The sequence below is a fragment of the Oryx dammah genome, unplaced genomic scaffold (assembly GCF_014754425.2).
Source record: "Oryx dammah isolate SB20612 unplaced genomic scaffold, SCBI_Odam_1.1 HiC_scaffold_15, whole genome shotgun sequence".
In the NCBI taxonomy this organism is placed as follows: Eukaryota; Metazoa; Chordata; class Mammalia; order Artiodactyla; family Bovidae; genus Oryx; species Oryx dammah.
In genome coordinates this window covers 805,172-828,704 of record NW_024070199.1, presented here as the reverse complement: position 1 = coordinate 828,704, position 23,533 = coordinate 805,172, and the positions used below count along the sequence as shown (strand labels likewise).

The following is a 23,533-nucleotide window of genomic DNA, read 5'->3' as shown; positions in this document are numbered from 1 at the left end:
ACCCTAACGCGCCCGCCCAGCCCGGCCGCCCGCCCGCGCACGCGGCCCCTCGCCCCGCTTTCTACCGCCGCTGCTCCGAGACGCTCCGCCGGAGGCCGCGGGCCCGCCTCGGGGAGCCCGCCTCCGGGCGCCCGCCCCGGACAGCCGCCGCTCGCCGCCCGCCCGCGCCCCGGCCCCGGTGCGGGTCGCGGCCCAGCCGGCTCCGTACCGTTTCTGCTTCCCTTAACCCTAACCCTTGCCTCGGAGAAAGTCAAGTCAGGCTGGGGAGCAGCCGGCTCGCCGTCCCCTCTCCTAGTTCAGCGCCCCGCCCGGAATACCCAAGTGCGCCACAAACACTTCTTACGGGATCCAAGGAGCGAATGAATGAGGACAGACTTTGGCAGCTCTCCACCACGCAGGCTTCTAAACTTCCAGAGAATAGATACCCGGACCTAGATTTGTTTTTTCGTTTGTGAATTACACACACAGACACGTGTTCAACGTTGCATAAATAAATAAGATTCACAGTTCCCGACCTCAGACCAGCACGGAGCGGCACAGGGCCCACCGCCCAGTTACTCCTGGCTTTTAGTCGAACAGACTTAGGATTTAGATCTTCCACTTAAAAGCTGGGAGCTCTTGGGAAAGCTAATCTCTCTGAGCGGGTTACCTCGTCTACACACTGAGAATAGTAAAACCTACTTCCCTGGGCTGTTGTGAGCACTGAGACCTTGCATTGTATGTGAAGTGCCTTGCTCGGCCCCTCCACCCACCTATGCTGTAGAGCTAAGTGGTAGAAGCCGTTATTATGATCATTAACAGGCAGCTACTGTTACTATTATTACTGATCCAGTAGGTAATAAAAACTATATGCAAAATGTAAACTAACGGCCACCTTTTCATCTGAGGACACCCCTTGTGAGTGTGGAATTCTCACCTACCCAACAGGGCCTCTCCAGTCTCTCCTCTTCCCCATCCCCAAGAATTAACTAATTGGTACTGGATTTTTTTAAGACCTGTAGAACCAGCTCTCCTACTGGTTTTCCACCTGGGTTTTGGTGGCCAGTCTCTTAATTAACAGTGTTTATTTTCTTGTAAAGGCAGTGAATGCTTAAGTGTTTCTGCAATCTACAGCCTCTACTGTTTCCTCATTGCCCCTCTCTCAACACCTGGAGGTGTCTTTTCACTTTTGACAGTCTCCTTCCTGCTCTGCATGGAAAACAGCAGTGGGTGCAATGAAGTTGCATTAGACAGACTGAAGTGCTTGGAACATAAAGGTGTTTACTAAAAGGCAACTGTTGATTTGTTTATTTAATCAGCATTGAGGGAGCATCCTCGGAGAAGGCAATGGCACCCCACTCCTGGAAAAACCCCTGGATGGAAGAGCCTGGTGGGCTGCAGTCCATGGGGTCACTAAGAGTCGAACACGACTGAGCAACTTGACTTTCACTTTTCACTTTCATGCATTGGAGAAGGAAATGGCAACCCACTCCAGTGTTCTTGCCTGGAGAATCCCAGGGGCGGGGAAGCCTGGTGGGCTGCTGTCTATGGGGTTGCACAGAGTCGGAGACAACTGAAGCGACTTAGCAGCAGCAGCAGGGAGCATCCTAGGTGGTGCTAGTGGTAAAGAATCTACCTGCTAGTGCAGGAGACGCATGTTCAATCCCTGGGTCAGGATAATCCCCTGGAGGAGGAAATGGCAACCCACTCCAGTATTCTTACCTGGGGAATCCCATGGACAGAGGAGCCTAGTGGGCTACAGTCCATGGGGTGGCAGAGAGTTGGACACGACTCAGCATCTGAGCCTAGCATAGCACAGCTCGGGGAGCATCCACTGAGTGTCATACATTCTGGGAGAGTGAGGGAAAGAAACATGGGTGAGGTAGGATTCCTGTCCTCAAAAGAGACTGAGGTCTGCTCGACGAGAAGGGCACCCACATCCTTGGGCAGAGGGGTTGGGAGGACATAGACGCTGCTAATATGAAATTAGAAAGCCTTAGTTCCAAACTGAGACTGGTACTGCAGTAAAGATTGCTTTAATTCATTATAATTGCAAATGGTATTTTCTTCTAAATATGTACATAACTTTCCAAGGCCACTGCAAAAATTAATGAATAATTTTATGAGGCAAGCAGAACCACTTGATGTAGGATTTAGTCCCTTAATAAGGTGACTCCAAATGCTTCCTTATACTAGTAATAACATGAACATTGTGCCTTTGTGAAAGCACCATATAGGTTAAACTTGCACTTCTTGCAATGCATATCTAAGAGGGACAGTTCACACAGTCACCCTAATGGCCTCTGATGACTCTCACCTCCTTATGCATGTCCTTGGCGTCGAGCCTCCTCTGTTAAGCCTGGGCTTGGCCGCTGGGACATCCACAGACACGGCAAATGAGGGCTGTTTGATGAGCACTTGTGCCTCGCTCCTTGCCTTCTGGAAATGCTATGAAGAAAGTGAAAAAACACCTGGTCCAACCTCCTCAAAAATGAAAGCCTGAGGCAGAGAGAGGCTTGTCATCACAGCTGTAGCAGTTCCCCAGCCAACCCACCAGCTGAATGCCGCCGTATGACAGAGACCAGGCAAGTCTAGCCAAAATGACCCAGCCGCCTGAAGAGTTGTGAGAAATAAAAGGGTGGACGCTTTAAGTCCCTGAGTGTCAGCAGCAATAGATAAACTGATAGATGACGCAGGAAGAGAAGGGGGTGACAGAGGATGAGATGGTCGGATGGCATCACCAACCAACAGACATGAGTTTGAGCAAGCTCCGGGAGTTGGTGAAATCAGGGAAGCCTGGCGTGCTGCAGTCCATGGAGTCGCAGAGTTAGACGTGACTTAGTTACGGAGCAGCAACAGACATATCACACGCAGCCATTTCCACAGTTCCAAGATCTTGGCTAAATTCAGCCAAGAGTCAATACTCTCACTCGTGTTTTCTGTCATGGAACACTCAGTTGAAGTTAGTATGTTTCAGCTTAACAGAGTATCACACTTCAAGTAATGCCTTCTCTCAGAGTTCTACATTGAATGACTACTGAGCCTGGTTAAAATCCTTCTGCAGCCAACAAGACAATGAGCTGGCAAAACCAGCTGAAAAACCACTTTAAACATAGATCCTTGGAATACAGCAGGGGTTACAGAGGTTGGGTGTTCGTATCTCCTGTTTGATTATAAACTTCTTGATGATGAGCACTTCATTCTATTTGACAGGGTTTCTCTGTAGATCATGAAACATCTGAGGAGGAAGGGAAATTAAAGGTCAGCTAATCCCCTACCTCATTTTGCAGATGAAGGCACTGGGGCTCAGAGAGATTAGAGATGAGAAGAGCCTGACAAATTCTGAGGGCCCTGGAGCTAGCTTAGGGCAGAACTGAGAAGACCAAAGATCTTCACCCTGTTCATTGGACTGGATTGTTTGTTGGGTTGCTTTTCCCCTGTGACACTGGTTGCTCCCAAAATATCCTCCCTGTGCTCAAAATAGCTTTACAACTTTCCTTTGTATTTAGGATAAAATCCAAAGCCTTCATCTGGCCCCACGAAGCCTGGTGCAGCCAGCCCTCCGGAGGCATCGTTTCGGCTCCTGCTGCCACTCGGCACGCCCTGCCCTCTCTGATTGTCTTCCGTCCTGTGTCACTCGGCTCAGAGTCCAAGCCCTCAATGAAAGCCAGCTTGACCTGGCTTGGTCACATGACCTAGCTTGATCACAGCACCAACCTAAGAAGAATGGACTCCCGTAAAGAAAGCCCCAAAGACAATCATCAGGTGTTGTCATCGAAAGAAGAGAAAGTGAACCAAAGGTGACCAAAACCAGTGGGCGTCTGCTACCTGATCTCAGGCCTCGGCTCAGCTGTAGCTTTCTCAGGAAAGCATCTCTCACCTTGTACATCTCTCACACTCTGTCAGGACACTCCTGACGTTTCACTGTGCTCATCACATTTTATGATTACGTATCTGTCTGTTTATCATGCTCTCCCCCCATGAGAGAAGGGACTGTGCTGTTTGCCCACTGCTGTATCCCTGTAAGCTGATGTACAGCCTGCTGCATAGTCGGCTCTCAAAATTTATTAAATGAATGAATCAACGAATGAATAATGCAGGCCTTTGACTCTTCTGACTCATTCCATATGACATTAGCTTTATAGGAATGGCGAAAAAATAAAGAGAATGGGCTGGGTATAGATTTGTGGAAGACACACCATGCTGGGTCCGTCCGTGATCCTGTGAGGAGGACACGTACTCACACTCAGGGTGAAGGAAGAAACGACACCTTGCGCATCCAAGATGGGCCATGTTGTGCTGGACTATGCCAGTCTTTATTTTTTAGCTGTATTTCTTTATTTTTAGCCGTGCTGGGTCTTGGTTGCTGTGGATGGCTTTCTCTAGTAGCATCAAGCAGGGGCCCCTCTGTTGCAATGAGGGCTCCTCAGCAGGGGGACTCCTCTCATTTCGGGGCGTGGGCCCTGGGTGTGCTGGCCTCGGGAGTTGGGGCTCACAGGCTTAGCTGTCCTCGGCATGTGGGGTCTTCCCAGACCAGGGATTGAATCCATGCCCTGTGAACTGGCAAGCAAACTCCTAACCCCTGGACCACCAGAACAGTCCTGTGCCAGTCTTGGGGAATGAGTTCTAAAAGCTGAGAAGTAAGAAAGGGCAGGTCTGGGATGGGGAAGGCAGCAGGCCTGGGCGCTCACAGACAGGAGTCCTCAAAACTGAGACTGGGAGCACCCTGGCTACAGCCGCCGGAGCACAGCTCAGCGCCTGATCACGAACCTGCTCCCTTGGGTCTGGCCCTGCCCAGCTGTGTCATCTCTACAGCAGGATCCCAGGCTCATTGCTGATGGCTGCAGACCCGTGGAGAGGTTTCTGCTACTCAGAAGCAAAATGAGATCTTGTTAGAGCAATGTAAAGCTAAATGCATTCCATTTTTATATCAGTGAATATTATACTCATGATGGCTTAGGGTTTTTTGTTTTCAGCAAAATAGAACATTGACAGTCTCAGTTTCCCCCTTAAATATTTTCGTAATGTTACAGGGCCATGCCATCTGAAAGCCTTGGACGTGGCTGCCTTACAATTGCAGAGATCTGGGTGACCCCCGCAAAGGCTCAGCAGACTCAATACACCATTACTCGTTCCACTGCTTTTGTTTGAATCACGCCTCTGCCTCCTTTTCTCTCACCTACGTGGCGGACACATTAGCAGGTTAGAATATGGAGCCTAAAGAGGCATCACTCCAGGGACTGCGTCTGTGGCTGTGGGTCAGGAAGAAACTGGGGGTGACTCAGGACTGAGACTTTGGGCTTGGGGTTTGGTCAGTGACAGAGTATGTGTGTGTACGTGTGTGTGCCCACGCATATGCTTGCACGCTCACAGGTGTGTGCTTGTGGCAAGGGGAGTCCTTCTTAGGTCACTAAAACTGTTCACCAGAGGGAGGCTACTTGACCCTAAGAGAAGATGTTGTGTTAATCTTACAAACGGGGAACTTCCCAGGCGGCTCAGCGGTGAAGAATCCACGTGCAATGCAGGAACCACAAGAGATGCGAGTTCGATCCCTGGGTTGAGAAGATCCCTCGGAGGAAGGCATGGCAACTCAATCCAGTATTCTTGCCAGGACAATCCCATGGACAGAGGAGCCTGGTAGGTTAGAGTCCATGGGGTCACACATAGTGGGACATGATGGAGGTAACTTAAAACCCACACACACAAAGGGGAAAACTGAGGCTTAGCACGTTTGAGACCAAGCCCAGCTGAATACAGAGGCCAAACACTCAACACCTTCAACAATGCTTCCTTCTGCAGGTACTCAACTGGTTAAAATTAAATCCGATATGAATTCCCAGAAGTTGACATTCCAGAAAGACTCTTCTAGAACTAAAAGAGGGGTGAAATTTATCTTCCCTAAGCTGCGAGAGGAAAATATGCAACTTCTTGTGTTTTCAAGAGTAGCATCAAGTCCCAAACCTTCACATTTCCACCGGGAGCAAGCCTACCCATGTCACACACTTGGCTGGAATTTCTGAATCCCTCAGAGAAGACTGCTGCATATTATCAAGTGTTACAATAAAAATGTCTTTTTTCTCACTGATAGTAATATCAGACATACATAGGTTTTAAAAATTAAATAAAAAGACTTTGAGCCAAATTATACCTACTCAATTCTACAGTGAAGAAAGGCTTGCTCATTTTTATAAAGCTGTAAAATCCCATATAAGGAAACTTTCATGATCTCTGCTTTCATTTGCACAAAGACATTGGGCCTCCCAGGTGGCTCAGACAGTAAAGAGTCTGCCTGCAATGCAGGAGATCCAGCTGGGTCGGGAAGATCCCCTGAAAGAGGAAATGGCAACCCACTCCAGTATCCTTGCCTGGAGAATCCCCATGGAAGGAGGAGCCTGGCAAGCTACAGTCCAGGGGTCGCAAAGAGTCAGACGTGAGTGACTAACACACACATTGGAGCAGTAATGCAAAGTTCAACCAAGACCTTTATGCTCACTGCCTCTGATTTTTGAAGTTTAAGTCTTCAGCTAAAAAATGGAAAGGAATCCCTGCTCCACCCCACTGCCAACAACCAAAGCAAACTCTCAAGCCAGGAATACCAGTGGATTCTTTCAACTTCATTTCTTCACAACTTTCTCCCTGCTGGCAAATGTTAAGTTTCTGTTTGAAGAGAAATAAGAGTTTCATTAACTTGCCTGTCTGTAGTCATCTAATTCCTTTCAGGGTTTCATGGCATTTTTTTTTTTTTTTTTTTTTTGGGCTTGAGAAAATAAGACCACAGTAACACACAACTCCCCAGAGTCCCGTTAAAGGCAGAACAGTTGAAACAGTTGGCATGGATGCAACAGAGCAGGAGCCTCTCCACTTTATTCCATAGGTTGTATTTCACTACAGGTTTTCAGTTCCAAACCGGAATGCAATGCTTCTTAATTACCTTGACTCTCAGATTCATAACCCTTAAGATCTGCATCAGTGGCATATACACCAGCTGTCCCTTTGGTCTGGCACAATTTTAACATCAAACGATGTTTCCTGTCAGTGGTGCCCTTGTCCTCAACTGAACCTCATCATTATCAGAAAACACTGACGTGGTTTCTGAAACGTAAATCACTCAGTCATGTCCAGTTCTTTGTGACCTTGTGGATTGTAGCCTTCTGTGTCCATGGAATTCTCCAGGCAAGAATACTGGAGGAGGTTGCCATTCCCTTCTCTGGGGGATCTTTCCAACCAAGGGGTTGAACCTGGGTCTCCTGCATTGCAGGTGGATTCTTTACCACCTGAGCCACCAGGGAAGCCTGTATCCTATACTTAAATCTCTAATCGCTCTGCACGTATTTCCTGAGCACTTACTTCAAAGGTGCAGGCACTGCACTGAGTTTTGTGAATGCAGAGGCAAGCGAAAAAGACACAGTCCTTTGCCTACCTAGAAAACTTTGAAGACCAGGAGAGAGAAAAATAAACATGTAATTACAAATGATCTTAAGTGTTCTGAGGAAAAAGAACAAGGTACTATGAGAAAGTTTCATAACAGGATTTAGTTCTAAATTAAGAGGGTGGAGAGGAACTTTCTGAAAGTGACCTTAAAGCAGAGACCTGGGAGGTAAATGGGGGGTTGGCCCTCTGAGGGGCCTAGGGGCCACATGGTCTTCCTTACTCAAAGATTCTGTGTTTCTTGTATCATGACCAAGACAAGGAGTGAGACTTCTCAAAGACTCGTTGCTTTCAGAGAGATGTCCAGAGAGCCCCGTGTGCACACAGGCACAGACCCAGGACGGGATGCCCAGGGTCTTGCTTTGCTACTCAACCCGTCCCCTGCTCTCTCAATTCCTGACTCCCAGCAGAAGCTCGTAAAGGCTCACCTAACCATAAAGAAGGCTGAGAGCCAAAGAATTGATGGTTTCAAACTGTGATGCTGGAAAAGACTCTTGAGAGTCCCTTGGACCACTAGGCAATCAAACCAGTTCATCCTAAAAGAGATCAATCCTGAGTGTTCATTGGAAGGATTGATGCTGAAGCTGAAACTCAATACTTCAGCCACCTGATGCGAAGAGCTGACTCCTTGGAAAAGAGCCTGATGCTGGGAAAGACTGAAGGCAGGAGGAGAAGGGGACAACAGAGGATGAGATGGTTGGATGGCATCACTGACTCAATGGACCTGAATTTGAGTAAGCTCTAGGAGATGGTGAAGGACAGGGAGGCCTGGTGTGCTCCAGTCCATGGGGTCGCAGAGCAACATGGGGGCACGACTGAGCGCCTGAACACCAAAGTGTGCATCACTTAGGCTAGCAGTCCAGATGAGTGCTGTACCTGGTTCCTGTGTGTGTGCAGCCTCCACACCTATGCTGTAAGCTCTCAGGGAGCAGGTGACTCTGCTTTATTCTCCCTGTCTGATGCTCACAATGCCCAGAAAAGAGCTGGATTGGTAGCTGCTCTTCAGAGGACACCTGCTTAATTGAATCAGGCTTCATTTCAGTGTTTAGTCATATGGTAAACATCTGATATGAAAAAGGAGCCAAACTAGACAAATAAAGTATGCTTTAGAAGAGCTGAGATTAAAAGAAAACAGCATGAAGAGAATAGGAATGGAAGGACTTTCTGAAGCTTCCGGAAATGTAGCTTGTATGACTCTGTGAGGCCACAGTTCTAAGACTCAGCTGTAAGACACAAAACTGATTTGATATAACAGCAGTTTACTTGTCTGGGCATGGGGAGGAGAGTTGGGGTGCTTTCAATGTGTGTTTATATTGAGAGTTATGTCCTGATTGCAGAAATATTAAAATGTTCCCAGAAAGTATCTTATAATAATAAAATAGTACCTGTCTATGGTTTTCATGGAACTTAAAAAATTATTTTCTCTTTTTTCTGCCTCATATCCACAGCAATTTTTTTTTTCTGTTCTTCTTTTTTGTGTGTGTGTGTGCCTCAAATTCCTTCTGAGAAATGCTTCTTCCTCATCACAGACAGCCTGCTGAGGTATTTGATCAAGGTACCCAGTTCTCCTCTAGTGCAGCAATGGGCTCCTAACCCAGCCGAGGACACTCAGACATTGGAATGATGATTGAAGGTCAAAAGCCTGGCCCCAGATGGAACCTACTTATTCTAGATGTGGAATGCAGATAAGACTGTCTAGAAGCTTCTGCTGCAGCCATCCTCTAGAAATGCCTGGCTCCAGGCATTTTCTGTTATCTACAGCCAAGAAATGCTAAGTCATACAGTGCCCTTAACTGTGGGTGCAGGTAAAACTGGCGATCTTAACCTGGGGTCCATGGGCTTGGAAATGGTCCACGGACAGGTGTCAGGAGGTCCATAGACATGATGTAATTTTTGTACATGTGCTTGTACATGATGAAAATTTTGTACTAATAAATGCATTTACAGGAGGGTGAGATGGTGTACAGATAGCTTTTGTTAAATTCTCAAAGACATCCATGGCTGAAAATAGATTAGAAACCACTGACTCCAGAATAAGGATTCTTAAGCAACATCAGTGGATGAACTTGGTTGGGGAAAAATAACTTTGTTTCCCCTAGCTTCCATGCATGTTCCTTTCCATTATGAATATAAGTGACAAATCACAGTAATATTAGCAATATCTGTGACTTCACCACCAATATAAGATATTTTCATACCACTTTGTAGTGTTACAGATACCTACAAATATAATTTACACCTCTCCCTGCTTTAAGATTACAGTATTATTAAACCCACAACTAGGTCTCCTTATTCAATACGTTAATAAAGGAGCATTAAATAAAACATGATCACTAAATACTTTAATATTTTATAACTGAATCTCAATATAATTGGCTTCCTTTGTAATCCACTATGCTCTATTTTATCCAAATCACCATCCTGAGAGGAAGTCCAAGAGCTTCATCAGACTGCCAAGGGGTTAGTCACTAGTCATACGAAAAGGTTAATAGCCGCGCTTGGGAAAAGTCTGGTAGGCTGGCAGGACTGTCTCCCGCCTTGGCTTCTACAGCGTGACCTGTGAACATCCTCCCTGCAGTCCCTCTCCTTTCAACAACTTGACATCTTGGCTACCATTTTGCAATCTCTGAATCCCTCCCAAACAGCAGGCATTATTGCCTATGGTCCACAGAAACACACAAACACTTCTATGAATCATAAGACAGAAACAAAAGCCAAAAATTAATAAGACATTTTAAAAATAGAAGGGTCTGGAATAGGTAAATCCATGGAGACAGAAAGCAGATGAGTGGTTGGTTGCCAGGGGCTGAAGCGAGGAGGGGAGGAGGGGTGACTGCTTAATGGATGCAGGGCTTCCTTCTGGGTGATGAAAACGTTACAGAGCTAGGAGCCGATGACGGTCGGAGAGCACAACCCTGTGCGTGCGCTAAATGCCGTTGTATAACCCACCATAAAAGGGCTATTTTATATGATTTCTCTCTCAATAAAACATAAGATAAAATAATCAATAAGTGCAAAGAAACTCCATTATAAAGTCACCTGGGAATTCAAGGCCCTACTTAGGGGGATAAAGTAAAAAGGTCCCAAAGTTTCAAGCTCTTTTGCTCCCTCTCCTCCCCGTCCCGCCCCTCAAGCGGCCCACGGACACTGCGACTCGTGAAATTGCTAATGTGTACCCTAGGCTACACATGAAATTCTGCTCTGCACTTATGCACATTAAAACACACCACTAAATACTCATCTGACAAGCTATATTTTAAACTTCAAACAAGGCTTTATTGTGCCTGGATGCATTTTAATATACCTACTAAATTTTCACTGGAGTGAAAAACGGCTGACAGGGATGACTGAGAAGGGAGGAGAGAGTCTCTCCCATCCTACCCACACATTCTGCTTTCGCCTTGAGGAACTAGGGACTGGCAGCCCCTACCTCCTGAGAGCTCTAGAGAGTTTTCAGGGAAGGTTTCCAGCGTGATCTGATAGCCGCAAGCAGGGTCTGAGAAGTCGCTGGAAGGCTTCCCATCCCGGTAGCTCTAGGACTTCTGCGTCTACCACCAGGGTTCTCAGTCCTTGCTGGCCTCCGTCAGAGAAGGCTAGGATTAACCTTCCACAAGCCCCTCTCACATCCTTCATAATTCCCTTTCTGCCTGGGCTTTGAAATCCTTTTCCTGTTCACCAGCTCTTGTGACTTCACACAGCCTGTGGGATAATGCCCAAGTATCTCAGGTTGAAACCGTTTACCTCAGATTGGGACTCGAACTCACAAGACCAAGACACGAACCCTGTCCAAACCCATGGTCCTCCAACTGAGATCACAGACCTGCTTTCAGGACCCGGTGAAGCTCAGGTTCTTGCTGTCTTGTGGCAGAAAGAATTCAGTGAGAGACAAAGTGAAAGGTAAGGAGTGGTGTTATTCAGAGAAGCACACTCCACAGAGTGTGCTGCAGAGGCTGTTGCAGAGGGCGAGTGCAGCCTCAGAACGTGCTGTGGTTACTTTTCACGTTATTGGTTGTTTAGTCGTTAAGTCGTCTCCGACTCTTTTGCAACCCCATGAGCTGTAGCCCACCAGGCTCTTCTGTCCATGGGATTTCCCAGGCAAGAATACTGGAGTGGGCTGCTATTTCCTACTCCGCGGGATCTTCCCAGACCACGGATTGAACTCACTCCTCCTGAGTCTCTTGCATTGCAGGTGGATTCTTTACCACTGTGCCATATGGGCTGGGTAATTTCATAGGTTCATGAGTGGGAAAATTATTCCAACTATTTTGGGGAAGGGACAGATATGACCTGGAACTGGGCCACTGCCCACTTTTTGGTCTTTGACGGTCGGCCTTGGAACTGTCATGGCACCTCTGGTGTCAAGACATTTAGCTTGCCGATGTCACAACAAGTATATACTGAGGGTCAAGGTCTAGTCAAAGCTGACTTGTCTGTCATTCTGGACCCATTTGATTCTAACTAGTGTACATCGTCGGAGAAGGCAATGGCACCCCACTCCAGTACTCTTGCCTGGAAAATCCCAAGGACAGAGGAGCCTGGTGGGCTGCAGTCCATGGGGTCGCTAAGAGTTGGACACGACTGAGTGACTTCACTTTCACTTTTCACTTTCATGCATTGGAGAAGGAAATGGCAACCCACTCCAGTGTTCTTGCCTGGAGAATCCCAGGGACGAGGGAGCCTAGTGGGCTGCCGTCTATGGGGTCGCACAGAGTCGGACAGGACTGAAGTGACTTAGCAGCAGCAGCAGCAGTGTACATCGTCGGAGAAGACAATGGCACCCCACTCCAGTACTCTTGCCTGGGAAATCCCGTGGACGGAGGAGCCTGGTGGGCTGCAGTCCATGGGGTCGCTAAGAGTCGGACACGACTGAGCGACTTCACTTTCACTTTTCACTTTCATGCATTGGAGAAGGAAATGGCAACCCACTCCAGTGTTCTTGCCTGGAGAATCTCGGACGGGGGAGCCTGCTGGGCTGCTGTCTGTGGGGTCGCACAGAGTGGGACACGGCTGGCGTGACTTAGCGGCAGCAGCAGTGTACATTGTGCCCTCAGGCTTCCAAGGTTGTGCCCTGTCTCCTCTCTTCCTGTTTTGAGCCCAGAACTGTCGTTTCAGGAGGGCCCAGACAGTGCTGGTTGCTGGGTTAGGTTTCCAATCGGGTGTCTTCAGCAATGCTTGTGAACAACATGGTTTTCTCACGGTCCTTCACAGATGCAGAGACTAGGCTGGGGTCGCACTCGTCAAGCCCTCCCTGCATCCCGCCACCTCCCTTCCATCCTCCAGCTTCGTTCCTGTGCTCCGCTCCAGCTGGGCTTCCCCTCCTTGGCCCCTGACTGTGTCACAGCGGCTTCACCCAGAATGTCTCTCCCCTCTGCACCCCGAACCCCCTCATTCCTCAGGGTGTGGCTCCCCCTCTCCAGGAAGCTTTCTCAGCCCACTGGGGTGCCGGCCTCCTCTGAATCCACTTCTTACACCAGCACACACCAAGCATAGCAGGGGTCACCTGCAGCCATGCTGGGTCTTGCCTCCCTGCCCTGCCCCACACCACGCCCAGAGCAAACTCCTCACTCAGGACAGGGCCTGTGTCTTTTTCCTCTGTCTTTACTGCATGCAGTACCTGATAGGATTGAGAGATGGAAATTGCTTGCTTCTCTCCATCAGCAGATGGATTTTTTTTCAGACTGAAGCTTCGGGCCTGTTTTCCTGGCCCCTTTCCTTGCACCGGGAGGACTGACAGGGCTCCGAGTTGCTCTACACCGCCCCCCCACCCCCACCCCCCACCCCGCACAGGGGAGCCGGCTGCACTCGGGGCTTTGTCCCTGCTGCAAGGCCTCTCCCAGATGTGGCCTGTTGCCTTTGCAGCTGGATGATGGAAAGGGCTCTTTCTCCCTTTACGTGTCCAATGGCATCACCTCTCTCCGGCAGGGACATTGGGAGATTCACGGAAGTGAAGCATGGCTGCTTATTCGGAGAAGGAGCAGGTTGGGCCCTGTGTCCTGGCGGCAGCAGGCTGCCAAGTAGGTGGAATGTGTGAGGCAGGGATAGAGAGGCTCCGGGTTGAGCAGCTGGAGTTTGTCGTCTAAGGATAGACGCTCTAAGAGGAAGATAACAGGAGGATAACAGGAGGGACTGAGCCCTGCCAAATAATAATAGAGACAAGATACTTCTCATTCTTGATGTCAAGGAGATCATTCCAACTACACATGCACAGAAAAACTCCTTGGAGGGCAAAAGGTGAGTGATGACAACCCCATAAGCCTCTTCGCTGGAATCCACCTTGGCTAAGAGATTCGAACGCACACGTAATAGAATCCTGAGATCAACCAAGTACAGACTTGGAATCAGACAAGGGAAGGTGATTGGCCCAAGGAAATCTGGAAAAAATACCCCATATAAGTGATTTAAACTTCCACAAGGGCGCGATACTCTCTGAGTCTGCGTGTGTGTCTATTGACATATACTGTACCCTTTTTCTTCGTAACAAACACTTTACATGTTTTATTACTTTCCGTCTTTGTGGGAGTTCATTTCTGCAAGGTCAAAGGGCCAGAGCCTGTCATTGCGCACTGGTCCCTGGTGTAGTCCAGCGGTTAGGATTCAGCACTCTCACTCCCATAGCCTGACTTCAGTCTCTGGGCGGGAACCAAAATCCTGCTTCAAGCCACTTGAGACCACGAAAGATCATGTGGATCATGCTGGCAAGAAGAAAGGGCTCAGTGGCATTAGGCGCCCACAGGAGAGGACAGGCCTTGGGTGCGGGTGGTGCACCGGGCGATTTCACGAGGCGGAAGACCCTACGGGACCCCTACCACGTTCCTCTGACCTTGTGGTGGTTTCTTCTTCTTTCTTTCTGGGCTCAAATCTCCTACCACGTTCAGTTTTTCTGTTTTATATTATGTGGCTTCTTCCCTTCTACACTCTCTTGCCTTAGACCCCACATGTTGGGAAGGGTAATTAGGGGCAGAGTGGATATGATGACACGTGTTTTCTGGGAAGATGGGTCCAGCTGGGAAAGGGCAAGAAAGCCCAGAATGAGTAGGCTTCACCCAGTTTCCACACAGGACTGATCGTCCCGCTGGGGACACTTTGACAGGTACCGGCAGTCAGGGGTACGGTAGGAGGGGAGGCAGCGTCTGCGGGGAAAGGGCCTGAGACGAGGGGCAGGGGGAGAGAGGAAGCATCTGACGCGGGTCAGCCTGAGCAGCTCCCTGGGACAGTTAGCACCGGGCACGGAAACTCTGCCCTGCAAGCTCAGGCTGAAGATGAGCGCTTAGAAGGGGAGCAGGTTTCTGGCGGGATCGCCGAGTGACGGAGGAGCAGCCCGCCTACGAGCAGGCAGGAAGTCGGAATGAGTGACGTCATGCGCCCGCCCCCGCCCCTGTTGGAGGACAAAGCTCCAACCCAGCCCCTGTGGGGAGGGGCGAGGCCTGGAGGGGCGAGACGTGCGGGGCGGGCATTAAAGAGGACAGCCGGGGCTGCGGGGGCGGGGACTGGGAGGCTGAGCAGCTTTTCCACAGGGAAATCGCTGTGAATCAGGGCCACAGCAGAAGCACTGCGGTATGAGAGAAACAAGGTGTGAGGTTTCTTAAATTATGGCAGGATACACATCACCTGCCAGAACCTGATAAAAGTTATCAGTTTAACTGATTTAAAGTGTACAATCCAATAGTATTCATTACATTGAGTGCCACGCAGCCATCACTACTATCTAGCTGCAGAGCGTTTTCATCACCCTGAGCAGGAACCCTAGGCTTCCCATGTGGCGCTAGAGGTAAAGAACCTGCCTGCCCGTGCAGAGAGATGTAAGACACACGAGTTCGATCCCTGGGTCGGGAAGATCCCCCGGAGTAGGAAATGGCAACCCACTCCAGTGTTCTTGTCTAGAGAATCCCACGGACAGAGGAGGCTGGCGGGCTCCTGGGGTTGCACAGAGTCAGACATGACCGAAGTGACTTAGCACGAAACAGAAACCCCACACCCACGAATTAGTCACGGGCATTCCACCTCCCCACCAGTTCTTGGGCTGCCACTAGTCCGCTTTTTGTTTCTCTGGATTTGCCTGCTCTGGACATTTCATTTAAATGGAATCACACAACAGGTAACCTTTTGTGTCTGGCTTCTTTCACTTAGCATAATGGTTTTAAGGCTCATCTGTGGAGTAGTCTGTGATGGTTAATTTCGTGTGTCAACTTGACTGGGCCATAAGAGGCCCAGATATTTGGTTAAACCTTATTTCTGGGTGTGTCTGTGAAAGTGTTTTTGGATGAGATGAACATTTGAATTGCTGGACTGAATTATGCCCCTTTCCCTGCAGAGTGTGGGTGGGCCTCATCCAATCCACTGAAGAGCTGAATAGAACAAAAAGGCTGAGCAAGGGAAAATTCGCCCTCTCTCTCTCTCTCTCTCTGCCTGACTGATTCCAAGCAGGGATGCTGGTCTTTGAACTTGGACTTAGACCGGAACTTACAACATTGATTGTCCGAGTTCTCGTGCCTTTGAACTTGGACTTAAAATCATACCATTTTGGTTCTGCTGAGTATCAGCTTGCAGGTTGCAGATCTTGGGTCTTGTTAACTTCCATCACCGTGTGAGTTATTTCCCATTTTGTAGGGATAACATAGTATGAATATATAATATATTAATATATTTTATATATTTATATATTTTCCCCAAACTTTTTATTTTGGATTGGGGTATAGCAAATTAATAATGTTGTGGTAGTTTCAGATGAACAGCAAAGGGACTCAGCCATCCATACACATGTATCCATTGACTTCTAAACCTACCTCCCATCTAGGCTAGCATATAATATTGACCAGAGTTCCATGTGCTATACCATAGATCCTTGTTGGTTATTCATTTTAAATACAGCAGTGTGTACATGACCTTTTCAAAGTCACTAACTACCCCTTCCCCTTGGCAGCCATAAGCTCATTCTCTAAGTCTGTGAGTCTGTTTCTGTTTTATAAGTAAGTAATTTCTGTCACTTCTTTTTAGATCCCACATATAAGGGATGCCATACAATATTTCTCCTTCTCTGTCTGACCTAAGTATATATTGATATATTAATATATTTTATATATCTCCTAGTGGTAGATGATATGTAGGTACATAGGTATACCAATATTAATATATTTAATTATATAATGTATATTTTATACATATACTATTGGTTCCGTTTCTTTGGAGAATCCTGACTGATACATAACATGGATCAGTACTTCATTTATTTAAATGAATGAATACAATCACATTGCAAGGATATACCATGTTTTGTTTATCCATTCACTAGTGGATGGGTATTTGGGTTGTTTCCACCATGAACCAGATTTTGAATCCTGGTTAAGTCAAGTCACTTAATCACTCTAGGCACCTTTCATCACACGTGACATTTTTTATGAAGAGTAAACTGGATAAAGCATGTAGAAGCCTGACATAGATAGGGCAATCAGCAAGTTGGTTTCTTTACCTGGAATCAGAACCCAGATCAGAGTGAGTCCAACAGCAGAGCTAACTTGCAAGGGACCTGGGTTCCTTAACTTTGCCCTCAAATCAGAACTGGGCCCGGAGCCAGGGCAGGGTGGACACCTCCAGGTGGAGGACAAGCAGTCTTAACTGTGAGTGTAAGAAGTCAAACCCTTCCTTGACCTTCCTGCTCCCAGCAGCATCCTTGAGGACAGAAGATTCTAAATCAGGGCTCCAAATATGAGTATGGCTGTTTCACAGCATCTCAGGCCAATAAATACTGTGAGGAAATATCTCACACTTGCACTGTTAGAAATACCACACATTTTGCCAACATTTGAAAGATAAGGTACACACTGCCATCACAGCTTATCCTAGAAATAAATACTCTTCAGGCTTATTTACAACTTTTGTTCAGATTATTCCAGAGCATGCATTCACATTACATAAAACTTGAGAAAAAATAACACCTATCATTCCCTAAATCACAGTAATATCAGAAGTTTACACTTACATTCACTTTTTTTCACGTGTTCTGTAACTGCAAATGCTGCTCTATAGATATCATAAAAGGCAATCTGAAAAGTGAGTTTAAATGCACTGAGCCTTCTTTGCTCCAGGTTCACAGATAGAAGAGTTTACCACCTACTTCACATGCATGAGTGACCAGGTCAATACCAGCCTAAGAGCTCTCAAGGCCCGTGTGACGCTCCGGGGGTCGTGCACACATCCCCTAATGGCGCGGAGCCTGCTTCTGCACCTGGGCAGGCTATTCACTCAGCAGCACTCGCCGAGGATCACAGGGAGCCACCCACTAGGCCAGGGTCTGGGTTACAGAAGAAAGGAAGAGCTACACCTTCTGTTTTCACAGACCCAGTCAAGCAGCAATTTAGCTAGCACAGTCAAGGTCTTACCATGTGCCAGGGGCTGTTCTTGCATTTCATACATATTAACTCATAAGATCCTTCCCACATCCCTACAAGTGGATACCATTACTCATACTATTATTACCTTCATTTCACAAATAAGGAAACTAAAGCACAGGGTGGTTCAGTAACTTACCTGGCTAGTAAGAGCCCACTGTGCAGGCACTGTGGGAAACAGAACTACCACATGATCCAGGGATTTCTCTCCTGGGTATAGATCCAGAAAAAATAAAAACACTAATTCAAGAAAATTCATGCAGCATTATTTGCAACAGCCAAGATATGGAAGCAACCCATCAACAGATGACTGGGTTAAGAAAATGTGTATCTATTGTTGTTGTTGTTATTCAGTTGATAAGTTTTGTTTGACTCTTTGCAACCCCATGGACTGCAGCAAACCAGGCCTCTCTGTCCCTCACCATCTCCTGGAGTTCACCCGAATTCATGTTCACTGAATCGGTGATGCCATCCAACCATTTCATCCTCTGTTGCCCTCTTCTCCTTTTGCCTTCAACCTTTCCCAGCATCAGGATCTTTTCCAATGAGTCGGCTCTTCACATCAGGTGGTCAAAATATTGAAGATTCAGCTTCAGCATCAGTCCTTCCAATGAGTATTCAGGGTTTATTTTCCTTAGGATTGACTACATATATATATGTGTGTATATGTACACACACATACATACATATGTATATATATATATACTTTGTAAACAAAGAGAATATATATATTTATATTGGAATATTACTCAGCCATATAAAAGAATGATATAATGCCATTTGCAGCAATGTGGATGGACCTAGAGAATATTATCCTTAGTGACATAAGTCAGAGAAAGACAAATACTGTAGATATCATTTATATGTGAAATCTAAAAAATAATAAAAGGAATGTATATGCAAAACAGACTCACAAATATAGAAAACAAATGTCTGGTTACCAAAGGGAAAAGGGAAAGGTGGGGCCAAATTAGGAGCATGGGAGCAATAGATACAAACTATTATGTATAAAATAGGTAGACAATAACAGTTGATTGTATAGCACAAGGAATTATACCTTATCTTGTAATAACCTATAATGAAATATAATCTGCAAAAATACTGAATCACTATGCTCTGCATCTAAAAGTAACACAAAATTGTAAGAAATCAACTAAACCTCAACTAAACCTCAATTTTAAAAAAGAGTCCACCCTGGACTATCCACTCACCGCAGACAGTGCCCCAGTGAGCATTCACATAATAGTCCTCAATGCAAATGACACAGAAACAAAGAGCTGAGCTATTGATTTTACCTGAACAAAGGTAAGGGAGGCATCAGACGTGACTATATCTTGGCCAAAAAAATGAGTAGGGTCTCAGCCAGCAGGGAAAGGGGAAAGAAACCACCAAGAGCACAACTCTGGAGGTGGCGCACATGTGACACAGTCAGGGAATGCTAGGAAAGCCCTGGTGAAAGCAGCAAGGCCGCACAGGTGAAAACGAAGCCTAGGACACAGGCCTACCTTCTGGTTCTCCATACTGTGCCTTACTTACAAACTGTATCTACAATCCTTCATTCAAGGACACACAATGCTTGTCTATCATGCTGGCCTTAAGGAAGTACATACCTCTCTATCCCAGCACCCAGATTTCCTTTAACCAGTTCATATGATATGTTGTATATTTCATCATGTGTATTTCATCATCTGCTGTTTCCTGAGCAAACACATGGAGCACGAACTCAGTGCCCAGACCCTCTCCATTCCTACTGCACCGTGGGCCTCACGTCTTGCCCGCAGGCTCTGCTCTCTGCAGTCCATGTCCTCTCTCCTACGTGGCATGAATCTACCATTCTCATTTCCTAAGCTCTTCCCACTTCCACAGCCGACCACAGCTTCCAGTGCAAAGTCTGGCCTCTTCAGCATGGTACTTCTCTCCACCATCTGTGTCTAACCTGCAACCTCATCTCCTGCCTCTCCTCACCCCTCCAGCCCCACTCCATCCTCCCCAAGGCCTGCCCACACCAAACCACCCCCATCCAAAGAGCAAACACTGCCTTCATTCCTGGGGGCCCAGATGGCTGTCATTGCTCTGTCCCACAGCTCTGCTCCTAAATGCACGGCAGTGCCCACCTGACCATCCAGTTACCTCTGAAACACTGAGGTGCATTTCCCCAAAGCTCCCCTGACCTGCTTTCTGTATGGTTACTCAGGCAACAAATGCATGCCCATCGAGCAACCATACTAAAACAAGTCATGCTAATTTATTAATATTAACATGGTTAGGTGGTCACTACTTACAAAGAAATGTTCAGGATATTTTTAGAATGTATTACTTAATATTCTTAAGACATCATTTACCAAATATATATTGAGCTTACCAGAGGAGAAGAGGGGAGGGATAAATGGGAGATCCAGACTGACATATATACACTATTGAATATAAGAAAATTAGAGATATCAAGGGAACATTTCATGCAAACATGGGCTCAATAAAGGACAGAAATGGTATGGACCTAACAGAAGCAGAAAATATTAAGAAGAGGTAGCAAGAATATACAGAAGAACTGTACAAAAAAGATCTTCACAACCCAGATAATCATGATGGTGTTGTCACTCACCTAGAGCCAGACATCCTGGAATTCGAAGTCAAACGGGCCTTAGAAAGCATCACTACGAACAAAGCTAGTGGAGGTGATGGAATTCCAGTAGAACTATTTTAAATCCTGAAAGATGATGCTGTGAAAGTGCTGCACTCAATATACCACCAAATTTGGAAAACTCAGCAGTGGCCACAGGACTGGAAAAGGTCAGTTTTCATTCCAGTCCCTAAGAAAAGCAATGCCAAAGAATGCTCAAACTACCACACAGTTGCACTCATTTCAGAAGCCAGCAAAGTAATGCTCAAAATTCACCAAGTCAGGCTTCAGCAATACGTGAACCATGAACTTCCAGATGTTCAAGCTGGTTTTAGAAAAGGCAGAGGAACCAGAGATCAAATTGCCAACATCTGCTGGATCATCGAAAAAGCAAGAGAGTTCCAGAAAAACATCTATTTCTGCTTTATTGACTATACCAAAGCCTTTGACTGTGTGGATCAAATAAACTGTGGAAAATTCTTCAAGAGATGGGCATACCAGACTGCCTGACCTGCCTCTTGAGAAACCTATATGCAGGTCAGGAAGCAACAGTTAGAACTGGACATGGAACAACAGACTGGTTACAAATAGGAAAAGGAGTACATCAAGGCTGTATATTGTCACCTGGCTTATTTAACTTATATGCAGAGTACATCATGAGAATCGCTGGGCTGGAAGAAGCACAAGCTGGAATCAAGATTGCCGGGAGAAATATCAATAACCTCAGATATGCAGATGACACCACCCTTATGGCAGAAAGTGAAGAGGAACTGAAAAGCCTCTAATGAAAGAAAAGAGGAGAGTGAAAAAGTTGGCTTAAAGCTCAACATCAGAAAACTAAGATCATGGCATCTGGTCCCATCACTTCATGGGAAATAGATGGGGAAACAGTGGAAACAGTGTCAGACTTTATTTTGGGGGGCTCCAAAATCACTGCAGGTGGTGATTGCAGCCATGAAATTAAAAGATGCTTACTTCTTAGAAGGAAAGTTATGACCATCCTAGATAGCATATTCAAAAGCGGAGACATTACTTTGCCAACAAAGGTCCGTCTAGTCAAGGCTGTGGTTTTTCCGGTGGTCATGTATGGATGTGAGAGTTGGACTATGAAGAAAGCTGAGTGCCAAAGAATTGATGCTTTTGAACTGTGGTGTTGGAGAAGACTCTTGAGAGTCCCTTGGACTGCAAGGAGATCCAACCAGTCCATCCTAAAGGAGATCCGTCCTGGGTGTTTATTGGAAGGACTAATGCTGAAGCTGAAACTCCGGTACTTTGGCCACCTCATACGAAGAGTTGATTCATTGGAAAAGACCCTGATGCTGGGTGGGATTGGGGGCAGGAATCGCAGCATGCCAGGCCTCCCCCTGTCCATCATCTACACCCGGAGTTTACCCAAACTCACATCCATTGAGTTGGTGATGCCATCCAGCCATCTCATCCTCTGTCGTCCTCTTCTCATCCTGCCCCCAGTCCCTCCCAACATCAGGATCTTTTCCAACGAATCAACTCTTCACTTCCATCTTTCAGCTTCAGCATCCATCCTTCCAAAGAATACCCAGGACTTATCTCCTTTAGGATGGACTGGTTGAATCTCATTGCAGTCCAAGTCTTCTCCAACACCACAGTTCAAAAGCACCAATTCTTCGGGGCTCAGCTTTCTTCATAGTCCAACTCTCACATCCATACATGACCACTGGAAAGATCATAGCCTTGACTAGATGGACCTTTGTTGGCAAAGTAATGTCTCTGCTTTTGAATATGCTATCTAGGTTGGTCATAACTTTCCTTCCAAGGAGTAAGTGTCTTTTAATTTCATGGCTGCTATCACCACCTGCAGTGATTTTGGAGCCCCCCAAAATAAAGTCTGACACTGTTTCCACTGTTTCCCCATCTATTTCCCATGAAGTGATGGGACCAGATTCCATGATCTTAGTTTTCTGATGTTGAGCTTTAAGCCAACTTTTTCACTCTCCTTTTACTTTCATCAAGAGGCTCTTTAGTTCTTCTTTGCTTTCTGCCATAAGGGTGGTGTCATCTGCATATCTGAGATTATTGATATTTCTCCCGACAATCTTGATTCCAGCTTGTCCTTAATCCAGCCTAGAGTTTCTCATAATGTACTCTGTATATAAGTTAAATAAGCAGGGTGACAATATACAGCCTTGACATATTCCTTTTCCTGATTTGTAACCAGTCTGTTGTTCCATGTCCAGTTCTAACTGTTGCTTCCTGACCTGCATACACATTTCTCAAGAGGCAGGTCAGGCAGTCTGGTATTCCCATCTCTTGAAGAATTTTCCACAGTTTGTTGTGATCCACCCAGTTAAAAGCTTTGGCATAGTCAATAAATCAGAAGTAGATGATTTTCTGTAATTCTTTTGCTTTTTTGATGATCCAGTGGATGTTGGCAATTTGATCTCTGGTTCCTCTGCCTTTTAAAATCCAGCTTGACCATCAGGAAGTTCACAGTTCACGTATTGCTGAAACCTGGCTTGGAGAATTTTGAGCATTACTTTACTAGCATGTGAGATGAGTGCAATTGTGCAGTAGTTTGAGCATTCTTTGGCATTGCCTTTCTTTGGGATTGGAATGAAAACTGACTTTTTCCAGTCCTGTGGCCACTGCTGAGTTTTCCAGATTTGGTGGCATATTGAGGGCAGCACTTTACCAGCATCATCTTTTAGGATTTGAAATAGTTTAACTGGAATTCCCTCACCTCCACTAGCTTTGTTCATAGTGATGCTTCCTAATGCCCGCTTGACTTCGAATTCCAGGATGTCTGGCTCTAGATGAGTGATCACACCATCGTGATTATTTGGGTCGTGAAGATCTTTTTTGTATAGTTCTTCTGTGTATTCTTGCCACCTCTTCTTAATCAGCTATACTCCAATAAAAATTTTACAAATTACATATTGAGCGTCTCCTCTGTTCCTTGAGCACATTAGGTGCTGGTGATAGAGCAGTGGGCAAAACTAGTGAGAAAGCCACCATGAAGAGCTTAGAAAATGTTCCAGGTGGAAAAGCAGATGAACACAAGGAAAGAAGTAAACAAGACCACGGCAGGCCCTAATAAGTCTTCATCATCAGGAAACAATGGGAGGAGCTGCTTACACCATCAGAA

The 23,533-nt window shown here is 46.5% G+C and overlaps 1 protein-coding gene across 3 annotated transcripts in view; it reads right to left on the bottom strand.

Moving 5' to 3' along the window:
• The window catches only part of SMCO4 (single-pass membrane protein with coiled-coil domains 4), a 78,358-nt gene extending 77,867 nt beyond the window's left edge, over positions 1-491 (bottom strand). For 2 of the 3 annotated variants that reach the window (XM_040256497.1, XM_040256498.1), the window contains exon 1: positions 209-336. The gene's annotated coding sequence lies outside the window, so the exon portion shown is untranslated. The other variant, XR_005723723.1, reaches the window with a different exon arrangement.
• Between the last annotated feature and the right edge of the window lie 23,042 nt (positions 492-23,533).